Genomic DNA, 13,633 nt, shown 5'->3' on the forward strand with positions numbered 1-13,633 from the left:
GTTCTCTCCAGCCTTCCTCCACCCACACGCTAAACTTGCCTTCTCAGTACTACAAAAAGGTGCAGGAGACGGAGGATATTGGGGGCACATTGTACCCTGAGACAGTCAGTACAAATAAATTGCTGTAGCAGGACCGTAGATGGGACAAGCCCTGGCAAATGCATTCTGAGAGTGACAGTGCTTATTGTAAGCCAACCAGAAGGAAGGTCAGACCCTGCCTGAGTCCAGCAGAGCCTCACTCACTGCATGCCCATGACGTGCTAAAAATTGCTGCTTTCCAGCGGCAGATACACGTGTAAGAAGGGATGTAGATGAGTAGGCAAATGTACAACTGAGCAGGGCCAGTGGCCGTGCACCTGCCATATTTATTGATAGGGCCAGATCTCACCTGGGGGGGAGTCTAAAAATATGCATATGGAGCCTATGCATGACACTGTAAAAACAAGGAGAAGATCACATCCTTCTGGATCATTCCCAGCTAATATACAAACTTCCTGTTGTTTATTCCTTCTTAAAAAACTCAACTGTTTCTCCCTCTTCCCCTGCCAGCTTCCACCTGGTATCTTTGTCCCTCTTTATGGCAGTATCCTTAAAAGATTTGGCTGTACACTCTGGGAGGCTGAGGCGGGTGGATTCTTGAGCTCACAAGTTTTAGACCAGCCTAAGCAAGAGCAAGACCCCGTCTCTACTAAAAATAGAAAAACTGAGGCAAGATGATTTCTTGAGCCCAAGAGTTGGAGGTTTTTGTGAGACACACACACAATGGTAGAGATGCCATTGCACTCTACCCAAGGCGACAGCTTGAGACTGTCTCAAAAAAAAAAAAAAAGGTTATAATTGCTGTCTCCAGGGTTTTTTTTGTTGTTGTTGTTGTTGTTGTTGTTCATTCTCTTTAAAATGTCAAGGCTGGGCTCATGCCTGTACCTCTACCACTCTGGAAGGCTGAAGAAGGTGGATTGCCTAAGCTCACCAGTTCAAGACCAGCCTGAGCTGGAACAAGACTCCTCTAAAAAGTAACCCGGCATTGTGGCGGGCATCTGTAGTCCCAGCTACTTGGGAGGCTGAGGCAAGAGGATCACTTAAGCCCAGGAGTTGGAGGTTGCTGTGAGCTGTGATGCCACGGCACCTCTACCCAGGGCGACAGCTTGAGGCTCTGTCTCAAAAAAAAAAAAAACTCACTCACACTCAGTATTCTTTTCGGCATCTTCATTATTATTCATTTTAAACTCAGCATGTCCTAACCAGAATCCCAATCTGCTCCCCCAAACTTACTCTACACGCATTCTGTCCTAGCTCGGTTGATGACAACTGAATCCTTCCAGTTTCTTAGGCCAGAAACCTTGGAGTCATACTTACTCTTTAATTTCTCTCACAACCCACCTCTAATTCATCAGAAAATCCTCAAGTTCTACCTTTAAAATACATCTTAGAGGCCATGTGTGGTGACTTAACACCTGTAATCACAGCATTGTGGGGAGGCCAAGGCAGCAGGAGCACTTGAGACCAGCATGGGAACATAATGAGATCCCATCTCTACAGAAAATTTAATCCCAGCGCCTCAGGAGGTTATGTTGAGCCCAGGAATTTGAGGCTGCAGTAAGCTGTGATGATGCCACCACACTCTAGCCTGGGGTACAGAGCGAGAGCCTGTCATTCATTCATTCATATGTACATACATATATACAAAAATACCTCTGGAGTTTGACCAGTTCTCATTACCGCCATGGTCATCGTCTCTCACCTGGAATACTGCCGGAGCTTTTATTTACTTATTTATTTTATTTTATTTTTTTATTAAATCATAGCTGTGTACATTAATGCGATCATGGGGCACCATACACTGGTTTTATAGACCGTTTGACACATTTTCATCACACTGGTTAACAGAGCCTTTGCAGGAGCTTTCTAACTGGTCTCAGGCTCTACCTTTCCTCCTCTCCCCATCATCTATTATCAACAGAATGCTGAAAATAATTCTTTCAAAGTGTACTCAGATCAGGCCATTTCTTTGCTCCAAACTCTCCAGTGGCTTCTTACCTTTTTCAGAGTAAAAGCCAAAATCCTTTCAGTGGCCTACAAGGGCTCTCATGATGTATCCCCAGGTTACCTGCTGACCTCTTTGCCTGTCTTTCCCTTCCTCACTGTGCAGCGGCCGCACTGGCCTCTTCCCGCCCTAGGTAAGACCTTGGTCTTGCTGTGCCCCCTGCCAGAAAAGCCCTTCCTCAGCTGCATTAACAGCTTTCTCGAATGCCTTGCAAATCTTCCAAGATTTCACCTTCCCCGTGAAGTTTCCCCCAAGTACAGTCCAGCCCTTTTATCTTCTCCATTTTTCCAGACCATTTAACAGTTTTAACATTCTATAGTGTCTAATTGTTTTTTGTTTATTGTCTCTGCCAAATCCATAAGAAATATTTCTCTCTTTTTATTCTCTGTTACATCCCAAACCACTCACTATAACAGTATCGCAGTGAGTGCTCAAATAATAATGAAAGAGTTCATTATCCCGAAGATATAAAGAAAAATCATAATTTTGAAAATGATATACTACAAGAATTAAAACTGACTCTTAGAGTACCACAGTGTCTGCAATAGGATGAAAGATAGGGCCTTCATAATTCAGAGAGTCATACAAAAAGAAAAAGTGAGATAAAGGTCCCTTTACTGTGTTGTGGAGACAATGAGGCCAGCTAAAAGGGGAACGAGTTAAAAATAATTTGCCAGGAAACAAACTTCAAGACGAACATTAAGACCTTCACTGAAGCAGAAAGGAATGGAACTGACTAAAGAAAATCAGCGATGTGGAAGAGAGGCTCCAGAAGTGTCACAGAGCACAGAGAGAAAAGATCAAAAATGTTAATAATGGTGAGGGTGATGACAGAACTAGGAGGCAAAAGGGGGGAAAAGGATTACTAAGAATTGCAAAGTGTTCCCATGGAGGAAATCCAGGAAGAGCAGGACAGAATCAATTACTGAAAGATTGTCTTCTTTGGTTAAAATGTAAACTTCAAGACAAGTAAAAAGTTTTATCAAATATAAGAAAAGACACATGAAGATACATTGTGGCAGAGTACATGAGTCTTAAGATTGAAGAGGGAAATCCTATAATCATCAAGGCCAGAAAGATGAGTTACTTCCAGCTTGGCACCATAGCACAGTGGTTACGGCACCAGCCGCATATACCCAGGCTGGCAGGTTTGAACCCAGCCGGGGTCAGCTAAACAACAATGACAACTGCAACCAAAAATAACCGGGTGTTGTGGCAGGTGCCTGTAGGTCCAGCTACTCGGGAGGCTGAGGCAAGACAATTGCTTAAGCCCAAGAGTTGGAGGTTCCTGTGAGCTGTGACAGCACAGCACTCTATAGAGGGCGACACAGTGAGACTCTGTCTCAAAAAAAAAAACGAGTTACCTCTAAGGGGGCAAAAATGAGGCCCATCTCCAACTCTGCCACCAAATTACAGAACAGTAGAACAGCATCTATAGAGTTTTGGAGGGATCCACCTGTGACTCAAGAATTTCATACCCAACCAATTGTCACTTACATATAAAAACCACAAACATGATGCCACGGCACTCTACCCAGGGCAATAGCTTGAGGCTCTGTCTCAAAAAAAAAATAAAATAAAATAAAAAATAAAAACCACAAACATGAGGGCGGCATCTGTGGCTCAAGGAATAGAGCACTGGCCCCATATACTGGTGGTGGTGGATTCAAACCCAGCCCCAGCCAAAACTGCAAAAAATCCCCCACAAACATGATATTCTTAAAAAAAATATGAAGGTTCAGAAAATAGAGCATCTCTTCTTGAAAAATAATTACTGGAAAACTTACATAGTACAGGCAGCTAAGAGAGAAATCAAAATTGAGAGTTAAAAAAAACCAGATCATTTTATTCTTCCACTTTAAAACCTTTATTGTACTTCAAGTAAAAACTAAAATTTGTCCCTTCTTTGCTCCCATCAGTTCTGCTGGGGTGGCATGCTGTATTAGTTCATAGCACACTCAAAATAATTCAAGGAGAGTTTAATGACGGCGTGGGTAGGGTTTTCAGAAACTGTAGGGGACAGTAAGGCCCCTGTGCTTGAAGCGATGCGGGAAGGACAGAGTCCTGTGGAGAGGGCTAACTTGACTTTTGCTCAAAGGATGTAGCCAGCCTAAGGTGATCCTACAGGAAGGGAGCCAGGGGAATAAATATCCCTGTCCACTTCTTTTTTTTCCATGCGATCTGGTGCTAAGATCACAGCTGGAAACCAGAGGGCAAGAAGTCAATCCATGGTGAGTATGTTTAGTAAGTTAGAGTATAGTGGGAGTATTATCTCATAAAGCTTGGTATTTCCACTTCTACTAATACAGCATTTGTTAAGTTTTTTTTCCTTTTTTTTTTTTTTTTGTAGAGACAGAGTCTCACTTTATGGCCCTCGGTAGAGTGCCGTGGCCTCACACAGCTCACAGCAACCTCCAACTCCTGGGCTTAAGCGATTCTCTTGCCTCAGCCTCCCGAGTAGCTGGGACTACAGGCGCCTGCCACAACGCCCGGCTATTTTTTTTGTTGCAGTTCGGCCGGGGCTGGGTTTGAACCCGCCACCCTCGGCATATGGGGCCGGCGCCCTGCTCACTGAGCCACAGGCGCCGCCCATTTTTTTCCTTTTTAATACCAGACCTTTCTATAGCCCATCACCATCCTAGCTGCATACATTTTTGCCACTTCTTTTTTTTTTTTTTTTTTGTAGAGACAGAGTCTCACTTTATGGCCCTCAGTAGAGTGCCGTGGCCTCACACAGCTCACAGCAACCTCCAACTCCTGGGCTTAAGCGATTCTCTTGCCTCAGCCTCCCGAGTAGCTGGGACTACAGGCGCCCGCCACAACGCCCGGCTATTTTTTTGTTGCAGTTTGGCCGGGGCTGGGCTTGAACCTGCCACCCTCAGCATATGGGGCTGGCGCCCTACTCACTGAGCCACAGGCATCGCCCATTTTTGCCACTTCTTAACCTTACATTTCTGTTCAAAATTGCCTAATAGTCTAGTTGGTAACGCCATGTTTGATTGAATTTTGTATCCTCGTCCACACCTGACACAGAGCAGATGCTTGACGGTTGTTACAGTGATTATTTTACTCCACACTCACAAAAACAAATACCGTGAGGCGGTGCTTCTGCTTACCATTCAGTCATGGATTCATACTCCATTATTTATTCAGTCACAAATATTTATTGAGTATCTACACACACCGCCTTCTCCTCTTTCAGGCCTCTTTCTCATTTCTCCTCTCACCTTTCTCCTCATCAACGTCAAGGGCAGAGAAAAGACTACCCTATTCCCACTCTTCTACTCTTACAATCTCTTATTATATTTACCAGCCATTTACCCTATGTGATTGCAAATCTGTCCTCTTAGTGACCTGCAAGCTCAATAAAATATATTTCCTTATAGAAAAAAAAAACTTAGTTATTAGCTAAAAGCATTAAAAGCACTAACCTGAGGCAGAGTGATGTTCCAAATCTTTACAGCTTATGCCATGTAGCAAGCAATTGGGAGGACCATGCCCAGGGTTCAGGGCAGGAGCACTCAGGCTTAGAGCAGCAACGATCTACCAAAGAGCAGGAAGGAGTTCACTAACTTAAAACCAGCAGGGCACACTCCTGTTGCCACCCAAGGGTACCTCTTGCTCTTCTTGGATGGTGCAAAACCAATGGCACATCACTGCTGTCAGGACATCTGAATGGTCACTCTCTTGGTGCAGCTGCCAGATCCCAAGTGGAATGCCATCCACAGCCACCCGCTGCACTCCCGGTCCCCTTAGCACGATAAGCCGCAGCAGACGGCTACTGATCGGCCTAAGGAATCGAAGTGCGGTGGGAGTGGGGGCCTAAAGCAGTGGCTCTCAACCTTCCTAATGCTGTGACCCTTTAAAACAGTTCCTCATGTGGTGACCCCCAACCATACAATTATTTTCATGGCTACTCCATGACTGTAATTTTGCTACTGTTATGAATCGTAATGTAAATATCTGATATGTAGGATATATTTAGGTGACCCTTGTGAAAGGGTCATTTGACCCCAAAAGGGTTGCGACCCACAGGTTGAGAACCTCTGGCCTAGAAGAAAAGAGATAAGGTACACAGCTATGATTTAATAATAAAAAAGATAAAAAATAAAAATAAAATTAAAGAAAGGGCAACAGAAAAAAAGTAAAATATTCAAAAAGGTACCAATAAAAATAATAATATTACAAATGGGGAAAAAGAAAAAAAGAAAGACAAGAATGATGAGGAGAAAATATGCCATCTGCCGTTTCTCAGGAGCTCTGCAGTTTGTGTTCAGTTTTAAGTGTACAAGTTCCTGAAGAAGCTGTGTGTGGCAGACAGTGCCTTGGACCTGTGGGGAAAAAAGACCTGTGCTCATATGTCAGAATAACTTGAGGGATCCTGGACAGCGCTTATCTTTTTGTTTTTGTTTTTTTTTTTCGAGACAGTCTCACTTTGTCACCCTTGGTAGAGTTCTGTAGCATCATAGCGCACAGCAACCTCTAACTCTTGGGCTTAGGCGATTCTCTTGCCACAGCCTCCCGAGTAGCTGGGACTACAGGTGCCCGCCACAATGCCCAGCTATTTTTTGTTGCAGTTTGGCCGGGGCCGGGTTTGAATCCGCCACCCTCAGTATATGGGGCCAGCGCCCTACTCACTGAGCCACAGGTGCTGTCCCAGCCACTTACTCTTTTATCTTCCCTTTACCATGTAGGGCAACACTTAGCTCGCAAGACACTTGCTAGTATTCTCTGCAGGGCATTTAATAAAAGCACACATAATTAGCATTTACTGAGTGCCTCACACACATGAAATATTTATTGACTCTGTATGCAGAATGGGTGTGGATTTCAGTAAATCAAAATGCAACAGGAAGGAGTTTAAAGCTTTACCAACTCAGTGAATAGTACATCTGCCTTCTTTAAATCTGTCCTGGAAATGAATGCTGCTTATCTGATGGGTGTGTATTTTTCACAAAGCCAAGTCAATAGCCATTGGTACCAGAAAATGACCTATGTGTAAGGCAGTTAAGCCTTAGAGATAATTGTAACAAGAAAAACCAATATTTTGATTCAAAAACCCATCAAATTCTTTTACCTCCACCTGATGGCTCTACTCTTCTCTGCTTCCTTCCAGCTCACAAACTCGGACCTAGTGCCAAGTGAGAATCAGAGTCAGTTGATGCTACACCTTTCCGAGCATGGAAACTGTGATATGCTGTGTCCTCATCACCACCTCACTCACCATTTCATTCCTCCTGCGCCGTTCCCTCCTCCTCTCTCCCTTCCCCCTTTGCATCCCCTTTGGGGCCATCACTCATCACTCATATGGTTAAGTCTGAAGCAGTGCCTGGCAGTCCAAGTGCTTTATAGACATTACCTCGCCACTGGTTACTTTGTCACAAACACACCATTGTTGAGGATATGAATTAAAAAACCACGCTCACTTTATTTCTACTGTAATTAGAAGGTGAATCTTAAGTAATTTATCTTAACACTATTAAGATAAACCAGTGGTTCACAACTGGGGACAGTTTTGCCCATCATAGGACATTTGTCAATGTCCAGAGGCATTTTTCATTTTCATAGCTGTTATTGGTATCCAGTAAACACCCCATAATGCACCGAACAGCCCCCCACTTCAAGAATTATCTGGTCCCAAATGTTAGGAGTGCTGAGGTTGATAAACTGAGATAAACTACTCTTTTGTAAGGATTGGAAACAATATACCACTAAGAAAAACTTAGGTTGTCATCAACTCTTTTACATCAAATCATATACTTTTTAAAATATTATTAATTTTCATCCCTTGCTGCAATTGTCAGAACTATGTTTCAAAGTATTTAAAACAACTACAAGTCAAAGTATGTTTCTGTAGCTCTACAAAGTGAAGAGCAAAAAACTAGATAGTTTAGCATATAAAAATATACTTTTCTTTGTAAAAAGCTGTTATTAATTAAGTGAACAATGGCTTCTTTTATAAGGAAATTGGGAAAACGTCACTGTTTTGCGGCTTTTTTCCTTTAACCTTTAATCTTATTGGCAAGCACTAAACTAAACTTGTTTACTACTAAGGTAAAATTTTGATCTCTCATCTTTCTTTCTCTAAGTTGAGGGGCTTCTTTGCCATTATAAGGATGGATTACAAAGAAAAAATTTCAAATGCTCTATTTAAAAAAAAAAAAGACTTGGTGCCTGTAACTCAGTGGCTAGAGTACCAGCCAAGCACATCAGAGCTGGTGGGATCGAACCCAGCCCAGGCCTGCCAAACAACGATGGCAACTACAACCAAAAAATAGCCGGGTGTTGTGGTGGGCACCTGTAGTCCCAGCTACTTGGGAGGCTGAGGCAAGAGAATCACTTAAACCCAAGAGTTTGAGGTTCCTGTGAGCTGTGATGTCACAGCACTCTATCCAGGGTGACATAGCGAGACTGTCTCAAAAAAAGAAAAAAACCACCTCTATTTCACACAAAGATCGGCCATCGACAACCAAAAGCCATTTTCTTTTTTTTTTTTTTTTTATTGGAAATGCATTTTTTTTTTTTTTTTTTTTGTAGAGACAGAGTTTCACTTTATGGCCCTCGGTAGAGTGCCGTGGCCTCACACAGCTCACAGCAACCTCCAACTCCTGGGCTTAAGCGATTCTCCTGCCTCAGCCTCCCAAGCAGCTGGGACTACAGGCGCCCGCCGCAACGCCCGGCTATTTTTTTTTTTGTTGCAGTTTGGCTGGGGCCGGGTTTGAACCTGCCACCCTCGGTATATGGGGCCGGCGCCTTACCGACTGAGCCACAGGCACCGCCCCCCAAAAGCCATTTTCTTCACTTTGTTTTATTTCTGATCCTTAACCTCATATTCTTCTATCTAATGTATTCATTGGAGTGTTTTCCTTATTCTGTGATTTTTCTTCAAGTAGTGTCAATTGTTTCTTGGCATACCTATAAAGCTTGTTTCCCCCCTCATAGTTTACATTATCCTGCTTTCCCAAGAAGCATGTGTTGTCTTCTGAGACCAACCTCTGTAAACACAGCCTGACTCCCACTGCTTGATGACTTTCGCACTGGAGCTTTCCTCAGGTCTATCGCCAGCTCTTGGCTCGGCCAAGTTGGCCTAGAGTACCTAAAGTTGCTTGGAGAAATAGTGCCAGGAACAAAGTCCAGGCATCTTGAACCTCATTGTTTATTTTCAAAGTCCATATTCCTTTTATTTAAGAACTCCTCTTCCTCTCCCTTCTCCCCTATTTCCAAACTAAATCAGCTTTCAAGACAGGGCTCATTCTAGAGCCACCAAGTCTTGTTTACCCTAGAAACTTGGCCAGCGGGCTCTGAATTCTGAACGGTATGCCCTACTTAAGGGGGGACATTAGGAGGAGAGAAAATAGCTTTCCCAGAAGAATGCAGCTAAAATTCTAACCCATCTACTTTTAAAAATTAGAATTAGTTCTTTCTTCCTTATTTGATTATAGAAGACTGGTTGAAGGCTATTGTGCTTGATGACTTTCAAAAGCAGTCCTGGCCTGTTTTTGTAACATCCTCATCCTTTGCCTAATCCTTGGTATCTCCCACTTTTGTCCATTCATTGGTAGTTCAAATTATTTTTGAAAAGAGATTTTGATGAGATACTTGAGGTACCATATTAATTTAATATTAATTAATATTAAAACACAAGTCATCTCTAAAGAGACTGATGATTTTCTTCTTGGCATTCTGCTTGTGATTGTACCTGATATCAAGTAAATGTTGGAGCCTTGCATTTGGCAGTGGTCCCCGAGTGTAAACTTACTCCAGATATGACTGAAGTAATCAGAAGTAGGATTTAACAATGAAAAGTTTCAATATGAACACGACTTTCTCCACACTATTTTCTTTCCCCGTAACTATTTTGCTTAAGATAAACACTTTTAGTAAGACTTAAAGAAATATACTCACCCAGGTACAAACTAGGTCCTCTTTTCCATTAAACTCAAGCATTAAATATCACCATTTAATTCTTCTTTCTTCCATTCTTGCATACAGATATTTAGAAACTTCTTCCACTCAGTGCTTGAGTACCAAATGCTTAAACAGATTTTCAGTTTGTTCCAACCACCTCTGCCTTCACAGCAACTATATCCTGCATTTAATCCCCTTGCTATTAATTCTAATTCCCTAATAAAAGATACCCTTGCGTGGATTTTTTTTATCCTGATATCCTTAATGTTCAGATCCCTTTTTAAGATTTTACTGCAATCTTTTTCAGCTCAGAAAATGGAGAAAGGTGAGAGTTCTTGCCCTGTGATAGTTTCCTTTCTAAAAAGATAAAACTGCTAAAGAACCACATCTCAAAAGACCTAGTTAACTCTCCTCCTCGGGCCTTCTCCTCTGTCGTATTTTCTATTTCTATTTCTCTGTGGTGCAATCTTGGTCATATATTTTGATTTATCTTTTTCAAAACACTTTCAAATCTGCTTGCTCTTTTTTTTCAAAAAAAAAAAAAAATAGCATCCTGTTATTTTCTTAGGGCTTTAAGTGTTTCTTCCAAGTCAGGTTTTATGTTCCCTTTGATATTATTGTTGCAACCATTACAGGGACTTCTTGGGCTCTAATCCCCCTGTTGCAACCCTGCTGGTTCTTGCTGAGGGTGTAGGGTCACACACAACCACAAGGGCTCTGTTCTCTCCATTATCTGTGTGCCCCTGCTGTGGACAACAGACATCTATGGTGGGCCCGATGGGTTCTGCCTTGTTTTATACATTTTTATTGGTAACCTATCTTTACTAGGGATATGTTTTCCTGTAGGAATTCATAGACGTCGCTCTCCAGTTGTACATCAATTCTGCCAAGCATTCCAATGGTATATTATATGTAATTCATTTTGGAGGTGGGGTTTCTGGACCACTCATACATCATCCCCTTAACCTTCAAATCTGTGCAAGGTGCAGGATAGTTTAAATTCCTCAAGAGACTTCTCAAGGGACAAACTCAAGCTTTCTTGTCATTTCCTTGAGTTGGTGAATGATTTTTGTTTCTCCCTGCCATTCTTTCACTGAAAATGTACCCTTTCAGGAATTCAGCATTACCGTTTTATACTGAGTCTCAGCCACCATAAGCTACCTTAAGTGAACTCAAGACTGCTATACCATGCTCTCATGGTTGCTAACCTCCAGTCGCTAGGTCAGTAGAAACTTTATACACTCATCCCATCCCCCAGCCACAATACCGATGGCTGCAATGCTAATTTATATACTCAACACTGAGAATTCAGTTCCCTCCTTATCTTTTACATCAGGAGATTTCTTTGCTTTTCTTGTAATCAAGCTTTAAGCTGAAAGTTCCTTTTACACTATTTTATCTAGCATATCTAGGACATAAATGTCATCTTTCTGGAACCAATAATTTTATATGGTTAATATCTGGGTAGATGATATTTTATACCACATACAAAAATGAACATAAAATGGACCATAGGCCTAAATGTGAAACCTAAAATTATAAAACGTCCAGAAGACAAAGGAGAAATCTCTGGGATGTTGAGTTAGGCGAGGAAATCTTAGGAAAGAGACAAAAAGCATGAACAAACATTTTTAAAGATAGATTGGACTTTATCAAAATTAAAATTTTCTGCTTCTCAAAAGATATTAAGAAAATGAAAAGACTATTGTATCCTCAATGAATCCCCAACAATAACAAAAAAAAAAAAAAAATGAAAAGATAAGCTATAGAATGAGAGAAAGTATTTACAAACCACATGTTTGCTAAAGGACTCATTCTGAATATATAAAGAACTCTCATGACTAATAAGAAAACAAGCAACCCGGCTCGGTGCCTGTAGCTCAGCAGTTAGGGCACTGGCCACATACACCGGGGGTGGGGGGTTCGAACCTGGCCCCGGCCTGCTAAACAACGACAACTACAACCAAAAAATAGCCAGGTGCTGTGGCGGCGCCTGTAGTCCCAGCTACTTGGGAGGCTGAGGCAAGACAATTGCTTAAGCCCAAGAGTTTGAAGTTGCTGTGAGCTATGACGCCACAGCACTCTACCAAGTGTGACATAGTAAGACTTTGTCTCAAAAAAAAAAAAAAGAAAGAAAGAAAGAAAAGAAAAGAAACAAGCAACCCAATTTTAAAAACAGACAAAAAAGCCGGGCACGGTGGCTCACGCCTATAATCCTAGCACTGTGGTAGTCCGAGGCAGGTGGATTGCCTGAGCTCACACATTCGAGCTCACAGCCTGAGCAAGAGCAACACCATATCTCTAAAAATAGCTGGTGTTGTGGTAAGAGCCTGTAGTCTTAGCTACTTGGGAGACTGAGGCAAGAGAGTTGCTTAAGCCCAAGAGTTTGAGGTTGCTGTGAGCTTTGACACCATGACACTCTATCCAGGGCAACAAAGTGAGACTCTGTCTCAAAAAAAAGACAAAGAATGTGTACATACACTTTGCTACAGAAAAGGTAGAGATGAGAAATAACATCATTAGTCTTCAGGTTAACGATTAGATAGACATACAAGGAGAACACCAACATGAGGATGGCTGTTTCCAAGCCCAAAGAGAGAAAGGCTCCTCTGAGGGAACAAGCCCTGCTATGACCTTGATTTTGGACTTCTAGCCTTCAAGACTGCTAGACAATACATTTCTATAGTTTAAACCACGTAGTTGTAGTACTTAGTTATACCAGCCCTCACAAACTAATAATTATTAGTCAAAAAAAGAAAAAAAAGAAAGGAAACAACCCAAATATCCACCAATTAATGAAAAAAGAAGCATATGGTACATCCGTGCTATGGAATGATACTCGTTAGTAAACAGGAATGAACATTAACCTCTAGAATTTTTTCTTTAAAAGAAAGAAGGAATGAACTACTTACAAATGCAACAACATAGATGACTCTCAGAAGCACGTATGCTAATCGATAGAGACCAGAAATGAAGGTTCGTGTGCTATATATTTTCATATACATGACATTCCAGGAAAGGCAAAATTGTCAAGACAAAAGTCAAATGAGTGGTTGCCATGGGCCAGTGACTAGATTGAAAGAATTAACTACAAAATGGCACATGGGAACTACTTGGGGCATAGGAAATATCTCATATTTTGATTTTTTATTTATTTGTTTATTTTTTAGACAATCTCACTTTGTCTCCCTCAGAAGAGTGCCATGACATTGTAGCTTATAGCAACCTCAAACTCTTGGGCTCATGAGATCCTCTTGCCTCAGCCTTCCTAATAGTTGGGTCTACCCCACCCCAACGCCTGGCTATTTTTAAAGACAGGGTCTCATTCTAGCTCAGGCTAGTTTCAAACTCCTGAGCTCAGGCAATCCACCTGCCTTGGCCTCCCAGACTGCTGTGAGCTCAGACTTGAGCCACAGCACCTGGCCTCCTATTTTGATTTTTTTGTTTTTGTTTTTTTGAGACAGAGTCTTACTAGGTCGCCCTCGGTAGAGTGCCATGGCATCACAGCTCACAGCAACCTCAAACTCTTGGGCTTAAGTGATTCCCTTGCTTCAGCCTCCCAAGTAGCTGGGACTACAGGTGCCTGCCACAACACCCGGCTATTTTTTGGTTATACTTGTTGTTTGGCAGGCCCGGGCTGGATTCAAACCCGCCAGCTGGTGCCCTAGCTGCTGAGCCATA

This window comes from Nycticebus coucang, chromosome 10, assembly GCF_027406575.1.
Source record: "Nycticebus coucang isolate mNycCou1 chromosome 10, mNycCou1.pri, whole genome shotgun sequence".
NCBI lineage: Eukaryota > Metazoa > Chordata > Mammalia > Primates > Lorisidae > Nycticebus > Nycticebus coucang.